General features: G+C 37.2%; 1 protein-coding gene across 1 annotated transcript in view; it reads left to right on the top strand.

Moving 5' to 3' along the window:
- Nucleotides 1–283: 283 nt before the first annotated feature.
- LOC127455526 (disks large-associated protein 2-like) overlaps nucleotides 284–14493 on the top strand; it is a 224672-nt gene continuing 210462 nt past the window's right edge. The window contains exon 1 of the mRNA XM_051723500.1: nucleotides 284–512. The gene's annotated coding sequence lies outside the window, so the exon portion shown is untranslated. The remainder of the gene's footprint in view (nucleotides 513–14493) is intronic.

Below are 14493 nucleotides of genomic sequence, written 5' to 3'. Positions count from 1 at the left end.
TTTGAATTTATAGAGATAGAGGGGAACAATTACATCAAAGAGAATGAGAAATCTTTGCCATAATTCCTAGACTCCAGTCCCAGGTTTTCAGTGTGGCTGTGTTTCAGTAGATCAGTCAGAGCGTATGTGTGTGTGGCGTGGAGTGTGTGTGTGTGTGTGTGTGTGTTTGTGTGTGTGTGTGTGTGTGTGTGTGTTGTGTGTGTGTGTGTGTGTGTGTGTGTGTGTGTGTGTGTGTGTGTGTGCGCGCGCGTGTCTCCTGTGCTGTGCTGCAGTAGAGAGTCCTTTGCTGCTTTTCAGTGGAGGGCATCACATCCTCCTTTTTTATTTTACGTTTTTGGAAATCATGCCTGGACTGTATGAATGAAAGAGGACGGAGATTATGTGTGTGTGACAGAAGAGAAAAGCACACTGCAGTGAGTCAAGAAAGAGTGAACGCTCTCCACACCCATGACCGTGTGCTTGTCTGTCATCGAGTCAAACGGAACCTAACGGACTCGTTCGTCATCTGTCAGGTAGGCAAACGAGGGTCCTTCATTTCTCTTCTCTCACATTCAGAAGCTCTGCAATGCTCCGCACTCGCTCAGAAGAGGTCATCATTCTGAACAGGTTCTGGACTTGTTGTGGGTTTGGTTGGCAGATTATTTGTGTTTGTATGGGACACTGGTCATTCAGAAAAGGGACTCCTGGTGTTTATTTATTTTCGCTAGAGGAGCTTCAGTTCTTAATACCTATAAAGAATCGGGCTGTCTGCCTGTTTCACTGTACCGTACCTGCACTTTGTTTGGCTCTTGAATAGGAAATTCTGCCCTTTTAAGAGTCGTGAGCCTTTTTTGGGCATTCTGGGAGTGGGTTCGGTGTCTTTATGTAAGCGATTTTTGCATGTGTTCGAAAGAGGGGCATCCTCCACAGAGTCACGTAACAGACTGATCTGAGAGAGCCGTGGGTGAGGAGAGTTTATTCATACACTGGCTGTTAGACTCTGTCCATATGTGTGTGGGTGAATGGACGCTGTAAAACACAGCTTTGGAGTTTAAGTGTGTGTGTGTATCCCTGCTGGAAAGACCAGCTTTAATTATCCAGGCTGGTTTATGCTGGTGGTTTGGTTCTGGTCTATTTGGTGGACCAGCATATCTGCTGAAGTTAGTTGAGCAAGGAGGTCTTGCTGGTTTAACTAGTTAAGAAGCCTTATGGGGTCTCCAGCACAACAACATCCAAAACACAACATATGCTGGTCTTTTAACAGGGATGTGAGAGAAATTGTATAAAACAGTATATTTCACCTTTTCTAATGACTCTTGAACATATCATGTGCATCTACACTAATAACCAGAGAGAAGCCCTACTTAGTAGGACTGGGCAAAAATATAGATTTTCCGATGCATCGCAGCCTTCATTTGAACGATCTCGATATCAGTTCTTAAAGGAATAGTTCACCCAAAAATGAAAAAATGTCTCATCATTTACTCACCCTCATGCCATCCCAGATGTGTATGACTTTCTTTCTTCTGCAGAACAAAAACAAAGATATTTAGAAGAATATCTCAGCTCTGAACCTCCTTACAATGCAAGTGAATGGTGACCAAAACTTTGAAGCTATGAAAATCACATAAAGGCAGCATTAAAGTAATCCATAAGGCTCCAGTGGTTTATTCAATGTCTTCTGAAGCAATCCAATCGGTTTTGGGTGCGAACAGACCAAAATGTAACTCCTTTTTCACTATAAATCTTGACATCTGCAGTCTCTTTGGTGATCCTGATTTCAAGCTCGATTACACTTTCTAGTGCCATCTAGCAATCTTCGCATGTGTCAAGCACTAGGAAGTGTAACTGAGCTTAAAAATCACAATCATGCCTAGAGACTACAATGGCAAGATGTACAGTGAAAAAGGAGTTACATTTTGGCATAATCTTACCAGAAAACTATTGGAAAACTAGGAAGTTTATCAGACCAGTTTGTGTGTATGTGCGTGAAATCTCTGAACACAGGCAGAGTGCATTTTATAAAAAGTCAACTTTCACCACTTGTTTTCCTGAATAACATAATGTTTGTGAATAAAACTAAATATAAATTCATGTACATGTCATACTTGTTACTTTTAACTTTTTAATTTATGAGTAATCGATTACTCATTTTTTTTGTGGGTTAGAGTACTCGACTACAACATTTTTTTTAAATGCCCACCAATACCTAGCCTATAGTCTGAAATGACTTTTGATGTGTGTGTGTGTGTGTGCACGCGCTCTTGGTTATTGCTTTCAGTGGATTTATAGCACTTTCTGTCACTGCCGTACCATATATATCACAGAGAGAGAGAGAGAGAGAGAGAGAATGAAAGAGGAAGCACTGCAGGTCTAAACACTTGCTCCTGCAGTGCATTCCCCCTCCTCTCCCCTCTCTTTAGGTATCACACACCCACACAAACATATTGTCTGTCTCTGTAGGCCTGTCATTCAAGCGCAGATATGAGGACTGTGGAATTCAAAGTTGCCTCACGTCATAAAGTCGTCATAAAATATGAACAAGGGCCAAAGCCAGATCAATGTCTTCATCACTGGATTGCTCTGAACTGCAGTGTGTGTGTGTGTGTGTGTGTGTGTGTGTGTGTGTGTGTGTGTGTTTGATTAGATGACCTAAAGAGGAGGACTGTGATTTGTTAGTGTCCATGTGAAGTGTTGTCCTGAAATATCCAGGGGTATGATATGTTTATGTTCATCATTCAGGAAAATTATTTAATCTTAAAGGGGTAGTTACCAAAAATAATAATAATAATAATAATCTACTCACCTTCATGTTGTTCCAACCCCATATGACTTACTTTCTTTTACAATCTGGTCTCTTAGAATCAATTTACTATACCTACATTTTTTCAAAATGGGTTTTTACGTAGATTGTTGTATGTATTGTTGGGATTGCCTGGTGAAATAAACACTAGAGGCTTGAAACACTTACGTACTGTAGTGCATGACTTGAAAGTTGATACATTTGAACAATTTCATTACAGTACATAACCAACTACATTTACAAGATTAATCGATGATTATCAAATTGTGCGATAGCTTAGTTTATAGAATGTTACACTTATGATGCAGAGGGCCAGGGTACAAGTCCAGAAGATCACAGAAGTAAACACATGAGCCAAAAGTGTCAAAGTAGCATCCACTGCATTTTTCATGTCACATTTTAAGGTATAGGATAGGGTGGTAGGTTTTGATGATTTTGAACTTAATAGAACAATAACCTTAAAAAACATTTCTGTTTGAGAGACCATTGAAATTTTCCCCTCGGAACTGCCACAATCAGTGTAATGAAGTCATTTTGCAAAAATGCAGTCAAGGTCACATAATTTTTATAACATTAGGCTATTTCCTCTTTGGAGCACAAAAGATGTTAGGGATTGACAGCCTTAGGCACTATTCACTTTCATTGCATCTTGTTTCCTTATTGTGAAAGTGAATGGTGACTAAAGCTGTCAGTACCTAATATTCTGTCAAACATCTCCTTTTGAGTCCCACGGAGAAAAGAAAGTCAAATGAGTGAGAATTGACAATTTTAATTTTTGCGTGAGCTAAACCTTTAAATAAATAATTAATCCAGTAGTGTTTTGTTTTACCCAATGTCTATTTTGTATTTTAATGGCAGTGATGTGTTACAGTCATGCTATAGCCAATCACAACTGTGCATGATATCCGACTTTATGTGAACCAATGGTTGATGTTTGCAGGCTCATATGCAAGGTAATCTGTAGGCGGACTACAGTTAAATAAAGAATAAAAGCAAAGTCATAACACATCAAGTTACAGTAAGGCTGATCACACTAATAATGTGTGGAGATGTGAGTGTGTCTTTAGGGTAAAGCATGTTTGTACATGGACTAACATCTCTCAAATCTGATGAATGACATATGGATCAGTCAGTGTGTGAAGGCTGTCAGCAGTAGAAATGACCATGCAATGACTAGAGGATGATGGGTAACAGGAGTTGCATCAAATCGTCATATTGCATCATTATGTCTCTGTTCTCAGTCTATGAAATATCTAAAAAATAATAATGTGTCTCAGTCACTGTTAATGGTCATTAGCTGTTAAGCACCCACTTTTGTTTTGTTATTGTTTTCTTATTTCTGTGTTGTCAATCAAATACAGTGGTCTTTTGATTTGTGCCACAATATACAGGGACAGTTCACCCTGAAATGAAAATGCGGACCTCATTTATTCCCCCTCATGTCACTCCAAACCCATATGCCTTTCTCTCTTGTGTGGAACACAACAATACAAAGCTTTTGTATGACTTCAGAAGACTTGGAATGTAGTGCTCGAGTTGTATGGATTGCGTATATGAAACTTTTATTATGCTTTTTTTTTAATTTTGGACCCTTTTCACTTTCCTTACATGCAAATGGAAAAGAGTTGCCAGTACTAACAAATATCTCTATTTGTATTGCACAAAAGAAAGAAAGTCATACCGGTTTGGAATGACATGAGTGTGAGTGAATGATGACAGAATGTTTATATTTGGGTGAACTATTTCTTTTAAAGCCAAGGGTCTAAGATGATATAAGCACAGCAGGAAGCTTTGATGGCTTGTAAGAAATACGCCTAAACTCACACAGCCTCCCGCAGACTTCTACAGTGAGAGGAAGAAATTTTTTTGACCAAAAGCAGATGATGAGTCGCAGGTCTGACGCACATAAGCGGTGTGGGAACAGAATGTCGTCTGAAAGCTCCTTTTGAGTCTCCATTTAAAAACACTCTTAGAACTGATGGAATCTGCCTCCTCAAGGACATCACTCTACTGTGTGTTGGAAGAAAGTGAGTTAAAGATTGAAAAGAGAGTGAAAGCATTGCAAAAAATGAATTTCCTCATCAGTATTTTTGTCTAGTTTTCCAGAAAAAATATGTAAACATCCATAAAAAAAAATTCTTGTTGTGTTTGTCCCAAGTCCATGTTGAACTGTGTTCAATACAAGTAAAGCTCAATTGACGCATTTGTAGCATAATGTTGATTACCACAGAAAATAATTTCAGCTTGTCCCTTGAATAATTAAAACAACAAAAAATAATAAATCTATGGTAACAGTAAGGCACTTAAAATGGAAGTGAAGGGGGCCAGTCCATAAACATTAAAATGCACACCATTTCCGAAGTATAGCCACAAGACATAAGTGTTATGTTAAACAAAGTTGTAATCTTGGAGATAACATTACAGATAAGGTTAGTGAGCCTAATATTAGACACTTTAATACTCCTGCAGACAGGCTATTAATGAATATTAAAAATAGCACAGCAATAACAATATTGTTTTGGTATTCAAAGGCACACAGAGTGCACTGCAAGTCATAGCAATAGTATTAATATTATTAATATTTGGTGAAGAAAAACACTTAAGATCCCCAAAGTTGTAGGTTCTACTGGTTGTTTAGATCAGTGTTACTATCAGAAATAATTAATAATTATTTCTTTAGTTATTAATTAATATTTAAATTAAATAATAGAATCTAACTCATTAAAACCTCACACTGCGCACCATTAAATGTAGTGTGCCACGTTCAGGAGCGGGTTTGGTTATTAGCAATAATTAATAATTATCAAAGATAATTATTAATTATTAAAATCAATAGAACATTGATTAGAATCAATGTTAGCTTTTTTAATCCTTTAAATCAACAATTATCAAAGACAATCATTAATTATTAACATTGATGAAACATTGATTAAAATTAACACTAGCTTATTGATCCTTCAAATTCAACAATCATCAAAGATAATTATCAATTATCAAAAATCAATAGAATATTAATAAGGATTAATATCACTGGGGCACCACCCTGGAATCAGGGACTAATAACCAGATAGTCTCAATATTAGATTGTTCTCTTAGGAAAATCGGCATCCGAAGAATATCGACGTTCGAAAAGAAACAATGAAGGCTTGAATCCGAGCACTGACATCCCCTGTCAGCATTTGAAAAAGGTGAATGCAAAACAAACCAAAACACTTCTCTTTGAAATATAACAAAGTTTATTTATGCAGTAATATCAATTAATAATCAATACAATGCAGTCAATAAATTAGAGGAAGGTGTGTGTGTGTGTGTGTGTGTGTGTGTGTGTAAGGAGTGACGTGCACAAAATGGCGGACGTGACTCTCGTGGAGAGTACGTCACGTGAGGTTTCCGGCCAGAGAATATGGCCGCGAATGTGGGAGGAGAGAAGCCGGTTAATTGCGTCTCCCCATTTACCGCGTGTCTCTGCTTGTACGAGCTTTATCACGAAGTTATCTACTAGCCAAAAGTGTGTGCGAGAATGTTTGTGAGGGGTCGCGTGTGTGTGTGTGTGGTTAGTACGAGAGAGAGAATAAAGTGGCGGCACCAAAGCCGGTTTCGCGATCGTGGGAGAGAAAGCAACTGTTAGTTTATCACTCAGAGACGCGGTGGACGGCTCGTAAACCATCCCGCGGTCTTTGGTTCTTTAATGGAAAAACTCAGTGTGCCGGTCTCACCCGTGGTGGCGGAAATACACAACAGTCCAATGTGGTTGGACTACAACACAGCAGATCTCATTCGTGATAACAGTACATTACAGTAATATCTTGAGTATTATTAGCAGCAATGAGCGGACTCGGCGGTCTGTAAACTGTATAAGCAATAACCTTGATACACAAGAATAACACACTATAATATTCTGTCTCTGCCCAGACGTAAACCTCTTATTGAATCGCATGAGGATGCAGGTAGAATGTGTGTTCATCCGTCATTTGACTCCGACTCGTTTCCTCGAGGCTCGGGTGATGACGGGAGGCCGTTTCCTCGCTCTGTCGACGGGCAGTACAGCTGCTGATTCTTGGTGGGCTGGCGGAGAAATCAGCGATGTCGACTTGATTGAAGAAGGAAGAGAAATCTTTTTTTTCTCTTCACTTCTGCAGGCAAACGGATGAAGATGTGGTTTGCTCAGCGATCTTCTTCGGATCCGTTAGAGTGTTCGGTGGAACACAGAGTAATCTCAACTCATCCAGCGAGATGGAGATTGTATGGCCACAGTTTTCAAGTCGTACGTTACTTCCTTGTGCCACAAGGCTACACCTGAGGGCAGCGATGAGCTGCGTCTACACACGGCAAGCAAAGTTGCTGGAAGCAATGCCCGGAAGGATCTCAGAGATATTTCTACTCCCGATGACGTCATGGTTGAGGGGCGTTCTGTTGTGTGCCTCATCCAATAGGAGTTGAGAGTTCAATTCTTTAGTGAGCAAGGCTTCAAGGGATTTGTAGTCTGTTTTGGACTCCCTTTGTTTGATTTTGTTTTCAGTCAGGTTTTACGACTGTGTTAGGCCTGCCTTTGTCTTCTATCTGATTACATGAGGCCCAACAAAGTTGTTTATTAAAAAAGTGATAAAAAGGCATGCCACAATATATATTATATTAAACATATAAGAGAACTCATGTAAGATTAAATGCAAAGGCCATACAATGCAGCAATATCGAATAAATAATGAAGAAAATTAGATCAGATAATTTTTAAAGGCCATGCAAGGCAGTGATGCAGCAATATCATTTACATGTTAAGAGAACCCATTGTTTTTTTTCAGTTTTTAAGGCATTTGATGCTAATTAAATAAACATCCTCACTGCTGGTTCAGGATTTCTTTCTCAAGTTACTTCACAGTTTAATGTCGGTGGTCAAAAGTTCTTTAGTGCTACCTGTTGTTCTGGTAACTGCAACCGGCGAAGGAAAAAAAAATCTACACACTCGCCACAATTTTTTTTTTTGCTTTGTCGCGGCGAATGTTCACTCCAGGTGAGAATGGCTCATTAGGAATCTATTGTTTTGATTCAGAATGTTGATGTGAACGCTCACGCCTTTATTGTAACTGTAATTTTTGCATAAAAAAAAATTTTTTAAAAAATTGTTATAAACGAGGGAGAAATGTAGAAGATTTTTTGTGGAAATCAACTTTATGCCACAAATGTTGTCGAATGAACTCAACTTGTATTGAACCCAGAACATTCCTTTAAGAATAAACCTCACTAAATTTTCTATTCACTATGATTTCTACTTAAAATAAGATAAACTATTTGCTAATGTGGTAAGAAAAATAAGATAAATTGAAAAAAAATCAAAAATCAAAATAGACTCCTCTAAACAATGCAAGTTAATGTACTCCATTTTGTGATGGTCCAAAATGCATATTTAGGGTGCATCAAAATAATCCAAAAAATAATATAAAATAAAATAAAAAATAATTTCCAAATAATAATAATAATAATAATAATAAAACAATGTAAACAATGACGTGCTTCCTGACTCCTCCTCCAAGTGACTCGTGACCTTACCAACGAGCTTAAGTCACAGAGATGTACAGAAGCGAACATTTGTTGTTAAAAGGTATATAAGTATTTTGTTTCTAAAAATAATCAATCGTTTGGGTTTAGAATAACTTGTCGACTGGAGTCGAGGCAAAAATAATGATTAAGAAAAATACAATTTCCACCATGGATGGTTAGAATACGAGAGAGACAGGGGGAGAGGAAGAGGGCAGAAGTTACAACATATCTGCCTCAGAACCCACTGGAGAAGAGAGTAGTAATAAGTTCTGCTGCACTCATAAAAACATTTATTTTTTTTATCATACATTTCCCTCTCTCTCTAGCAAAGATTACATTCCTCTGTTATTTGACAGTGCTACGACACAGGGCTATGCTGCTCTTGTTGCCATGGAGATGTAGCTAGGCAGCGGAGTCTGCAATTCTTGCATGGTTCTGCATACGTGCCGAGCCGCGATGGTACTTCTTAGGACTTACCGCATACTGGTGTGTGTGGATGAGCACGGCGGAGGAGTGTGTTTCTTTAGATATATGTGTGTGTGTATCAGCATGTGCTGTATATGAATTTGAGAGATGCTGTGAGCCAAGAGAGAGAGCAAAAGACAAACTCTATCTCCTCCATGCAGAGAGAAGAGGAGGTGACAGAGTGAATGAGTGGGTGGGAAAGTCACACATCCTTGCACACATTGAGAGAGAGAGAGAGAGAGAGAGAGAGAGAGAGAGAGAGAGAGAGAGAGAAAGAGAGATGTGTGGGTGTGTGTAGAGAGGGGCAGAAGCTTGTTTTTCTGTGTATAATCTCTCAGTCCTACAGGGCAACTTATGAAGCAGAAAAGTCTCTCATTCACCCTGTAGCATTAGCATTAGCTTGACAAAACCATGACCTCTTCTTTTATCTAGAAAGAAATAATTAAAAGGAAAAATGTTAATACCAACTGGTTGAATGAACAGAATATTTCTTATTATGTAAAAGCAATGAATGTAAGCTTGTTCTGTAATACTATAGTAATAACACTGTTATAATATGTAGTTACATAGTAACAACAAATGTATTTGTTTAAACTAAAATGGATGGATGAAAAGGAAAGGAATAGATGATGGATGGATGGATGGATAAAAAGGAAAGGGATGGATGGATGTATAGATGGATGGATGAAAAGGAAAGGATGGGTGGATGATGAATGATGTAAAGGAAAGAAATAGATGATGGATGAATGGATTAATATGAAGGAAAGGATAAGGGGATGATAGATAGATGAAATGGAAAGGAATGGATAATAGATGGATGGAAATGAAAGGAAAGGAATGGATGATGGATAGATGGATGGATGAATAGGAATGAAAGGAATGGATGATGGATGGATGGATAAAAAATGGAAGAGATGATGGATGGATGAAAAGGAAAGGATGGATGAAAAGGTTGGATGGATGGATGGATGGATGAAAAGGAAAGGATGATGATGGATGAACAGGAATGAAAGGATAGATGGATGAATGAAAATGAATGGATTGATGGATGATTGATAGATGGATGAAAAGGAAAGGATGGATGGATGACTAAAAGAAAGGATATATGAATGGATGAATGAAAAGAAAAGGGATGGATGGATGTATGAATGGATGGGTGAAAAGAAAAGGATGGATGGATGAAAAGGCAAGGATGGATGGATGGATGAAAAGGAAAGGATGGATGACTGAAAAGGAAAGGATGGATGAATGGAAGGATGAAAAGGAAAGGAATGGATGGATGAATAAGTATAAAAGGATGAATGGATAGATGAAAATGAAAGAGACAGATAGAAAGAAATGAGAGGAAAGGAAAGGAAGAGACTTTATGACAGATGGCTCTGGCCTGTACTATTTTGTTTTTCAGACACTCGTAGCTACCCACCTTGAGGAAAATCAGAATATTCACTGCCTCTCATACGCCTACCACACTCTTCAGCCTCTCACTGGCACACTGAGAAAATCCACCAGACAACACCCAGAGAGTAAAGGATGAGTGGGCATTGAAGAGGGCATTTACTAGGGGTTTAGAAAAGATAGCTTTGTTGATCTTAGCGAAGGATTTTGAATGTTACCATAAACAGGAATTCAGTTTCCAGTGGATTTGGGGGCTTAATTGCCCTACAACTTAAAGGAATGATCCGGGTTCAGCACAAGTTAAGCTCAGTCGACAGTATTTTTGGCATAATGTTGATTGCCACAAAAATTAGTTTAGACTCGTCCCTGCTTTTCTTTAAAAAAAGATATAGCAAAAATCTGGGTTTCAGTGAGGCACTTGCAATGGAAGTGAATGGGGTCAATGAAAGTGAATGTGGCCAAATTTTTTAGGATTTAACCCTCTGGGGTCGACGGATGCACCGGCACGTCCTGCTGGATTTTTTCCACATAACAGCGGAAACAACTTAAAATACTCCGTAATTTTTGGGCATACAGTTAAGACATCATTAGATACTATAAAGGGTCTACTATTATTTGTGTACTCACAATAACAACAAAACCTTGTGCTTTTGTAAAATAAAGAAAATAAACAGGGTGTGCTTTCAGCCGTCTCTGTCTCCACGAGCAACTTTCTGAAACACGTCATAAAAATGAACTGAAACTCCGCGAATATTTATCACACAAACATGAAACATATTTCTAAAGAAAGCTTAAAATGTCTACTTTTAAATAAAACAATTCAAATTTAAAACAAATATTCTCCTGCAATGTAATCTGTATGAAACAAAGCAATGTACAGTTTCTCCTGGCTCAGCTCATTATCACTAATGTGATCCCACCCACCAACAGAGCGCGCTATTCATATGGTAATGTGCTGAGGCGATCAATGCAATTGGTAAACACCCCCAACAATGCCTTAAAAAACATCAAGTTCATCATCAGTTTCATTCACTTTCCTGCACGTTTGGAAGATGGCACACTACACAGGTGAGAAACCTCTACAGATGGTCCTGGATAGTGAGGAAGAGTTCACATATTCCTCAGAAGAAGAGAGGGAATCCGACGATTTTGAAGAGCGTCTTGATCCAGCCAAGGATACAATTTCGGTTGAGTAAGTCTTTACTTACATTATTTGACATGCTATTTTATATAAACATGTACATATTTTACTAGTTGGACTATTTCCAGACTTGCCAGCCAGTATTCAAAATATTGACATTTGAAATATGTCCTAATAGGCAAGTTTTAGTTACATTTAAATGTTGTTTCAGCTAAAGCAGGTATTTAAATTGTATGCTGTATGATATAAATATGATATGTAATATGATATAAAAATAATATGAATGTTTAGATTATATTTTAACTAGTGTTTATGCTGCCTCATTATCATTGACGAAGCTTGTGCTTGCAAATATCTGTTCGGGTGTAAATGTGTAAAATGTGATGTAATATGCCCATATTAGAAAATCAGCATATTAGAATGATTTCTGAAGAGCCCAAAACACCCTCAGACCCCAGAGGGTTAACCACAGAAATTTGAAGTTTATAATTTTATAAAAGTACTTGCAGTAATTCTTCTGTTAAAACTTGTGTATTATTTGAGCTATAAGGTTGTTTAAATTGTAATTTTTACAGTCCTTTTAGGGTTTATGGGTTTGTTGACATTACATCGTCATGGTAATGAAGTTGTAAAATTGGCTATAACTTTACACATAAAAGGTTAGTAAGTGATTTTATCACACTAAAATTATTTTTACACGCATGTCCTTTATGTCTCGTGGCTATACTTTTGAAACAGTGGGTATTTTAACACAAAAATTATTGGCCCCCATTCACTTCCATTATAAGTGCCTCACTGGAACCAAGATTTTTGCTTTTTTTAAAAGAAAACGAGGGGCGAACAATATTATGCCACAAATAATGACGATTGAGCTCAACTTGTATTGAACCCGGAACATTCCTTTAATGTGCTTTATTAAATATTCTGATGCATTCAGAGAGCTTGTTTGACTCTCCAATTAATTTGTTAATGCTGCTATTATTTTAGATTAATTTTACTCTCCGACTTCATAAAGCACTAAGCCTTGATTGTTCTTTTGATTAAATAAAGCACATATGTCTTATGTATTATGTACTTTTATGACAAAATAAACTTTATAGATATAGATACACAGATACACATCTTTCTCTTCATAGAAAATGGACCAAAAATATTGATGACTCATCTTGCACTCACCGTATGCACAATTTTGTCAGAAAAACTGCTCTCTAGCATAGGAATGCCCCTTCCCCTAATGCCATGAATATCATGGTTCACAACTGTGACATAAACTAAAGAGCTCCAACTTTGTTGTCAATAAGAATAAATAAAAAATACAACAAAACAGAAAGAAAACTCTGTTTGACAAGCAATTTCATGGGGTCTTTAAGGATTAGGAGACAAGTAGACGCTTAATGAGCTTGAAGCTTAATGAGCTGATAATATTCCAATTATCTAACTGTTGGCCTGCTGGCTTAGAATTTTACACTCATATTGTTATAATTACAACACGTTAAAGATCACTTTATTAAGATTTGCTTTTATTAATAACACATAGTATATGGACATAATGATGCATATACCGCCACAGTGTAATCCTGACACACATGTTCTAATTAAGCACATGACACAACTGGCAATTGTTGTTTAAAAATCAATTTAGACAGAAATTTCTTTAGTTGACACAATAAAAAACCCCAGTGGACTCAACGGTGTTGAACACCCAAACACTGGCTGATTACACAATGTTAGTGAGACTTAATCGCCATAAAATACAGCTTATTCCAAATCCTTTTAAGTAATAGCAATCGATGTTGCTGTAATGGCATTAGCCTTATAATGATAAAATGGCTTCAGCCTTATTGGAACATGAACTACATTTTAGGCCATGGTAATATACAGTTTATATATTGAAATGTTCAGACACAAACAATTCCTGTTTGTCACTTCAAAAGAACGAATTAAGTTAAATGCCAAATCATTCTTGTATTCCTTGCTGAAAATGTTCTTTGCCACACTCACAGAGTCCAGCTGTGGTTATAAGCAATACAATTTCTCTTTTGTCAGTGGGAAATCAAAGAATATGTTATTTGACATGCTTCAGAGCAGAAAACAAAATTGTCCCACACAACAAACAGACAAGCAAAGGCTGCAGTTACCCAACTTAACCAAGGCATTATCATTTTATAAATTAGTCAAACAGATGCTAATCTGTTTTCTTTAAATATTGACTTATGTTTCCTTCCCACTGGGAGGTAGTCTGGTATTTCTTTGTGAATTATTTCTTTTTCATTTCTGCATTTTATTTGTCTCCATTCTCCTTAAATTTGATACAGCTCTGCTTGGAGTTTTCAGGAGACCGCTCCAAGAGATCCACTGTCACTCTCTTTCAGTTTCTTCTGTCTTTATCCCACCATGCAATAAGAAGTTATCTTCAAATCTGTGATCATTTGTGCAGTCCTCGTTATCATCATTAGAGATAGGTCATGATGGCTGACTAGTTACTAGTCATCCAACAACCAACTAGTAAATGAGGTTGACTATTTTATCTAGATTTTTTTCTTATGTATATTTTATTTATATATTTTTAAAAATTATGTGTAATTAGAGTGCTGTGCTTTAGCTGTTAAATAATTTGCACTCTAAAACCATAGAAATACATATGTAGATACCACATGCGGTTGGTTTAGGATACGTTAGCTGCGTCGCCATCTTTAAATGGTCAACAAGGAGACCTGTTTGAATGTAAGTAAATGGAGATGCTTATTATGAATTTACTGTGTGTATTATTGGTGATATTTTAAAACAAATATATTATAATATATATAATGTATATTATAAACAAATTGCAGAGGCGCTGACATATCGTGGTCCATAGGAACAGCTGCTAATGTGGCATGTACATATGTATATCTATGTTTAAACCCTCTCGGAAACATTGCATCTTTAAATTTATCCTCTTTAAAGCACCACTGCTTCTGCCAGACAGACATTTTTTGCTGTTGTGCTGAGTCTCACATTATTTTTGGAGCATCCTGCAACGAGCATTGCATTTTTGAGACGGCATGTCAAGTTAAAACTAGATAAGTACATTTTGTGAAAACAAACTTTAATGTTGGCTTGACAAAGCCTTGTTTAAAATAGTTTTAAAAGTTTCAATGTTATACAGACCATACCGTCAGACATAAAAAGTCAG

This window comes from Myxocyprinus asiaticus, chromosome 17 (genome assembly GCF_019703515.2).
Source record: "Myxocyprinus asiaticus isolate MX2 ecotype Aquarium Trade chromosome 17, UBuf_Myxa_2, whole genome shotgun sequence".
NCBI lineage: Eukaryota > Metazoa > Chordata > Actinopteri > Cypriniformes > Catostomidae > Myxocyprinus > Myxocyprinus asiaticus.
The sequence above is the reverse complement of the archived record's forward strand: the minus strand, read 5'-3'. Positions and strand labels throughout refer to the sequence as shown.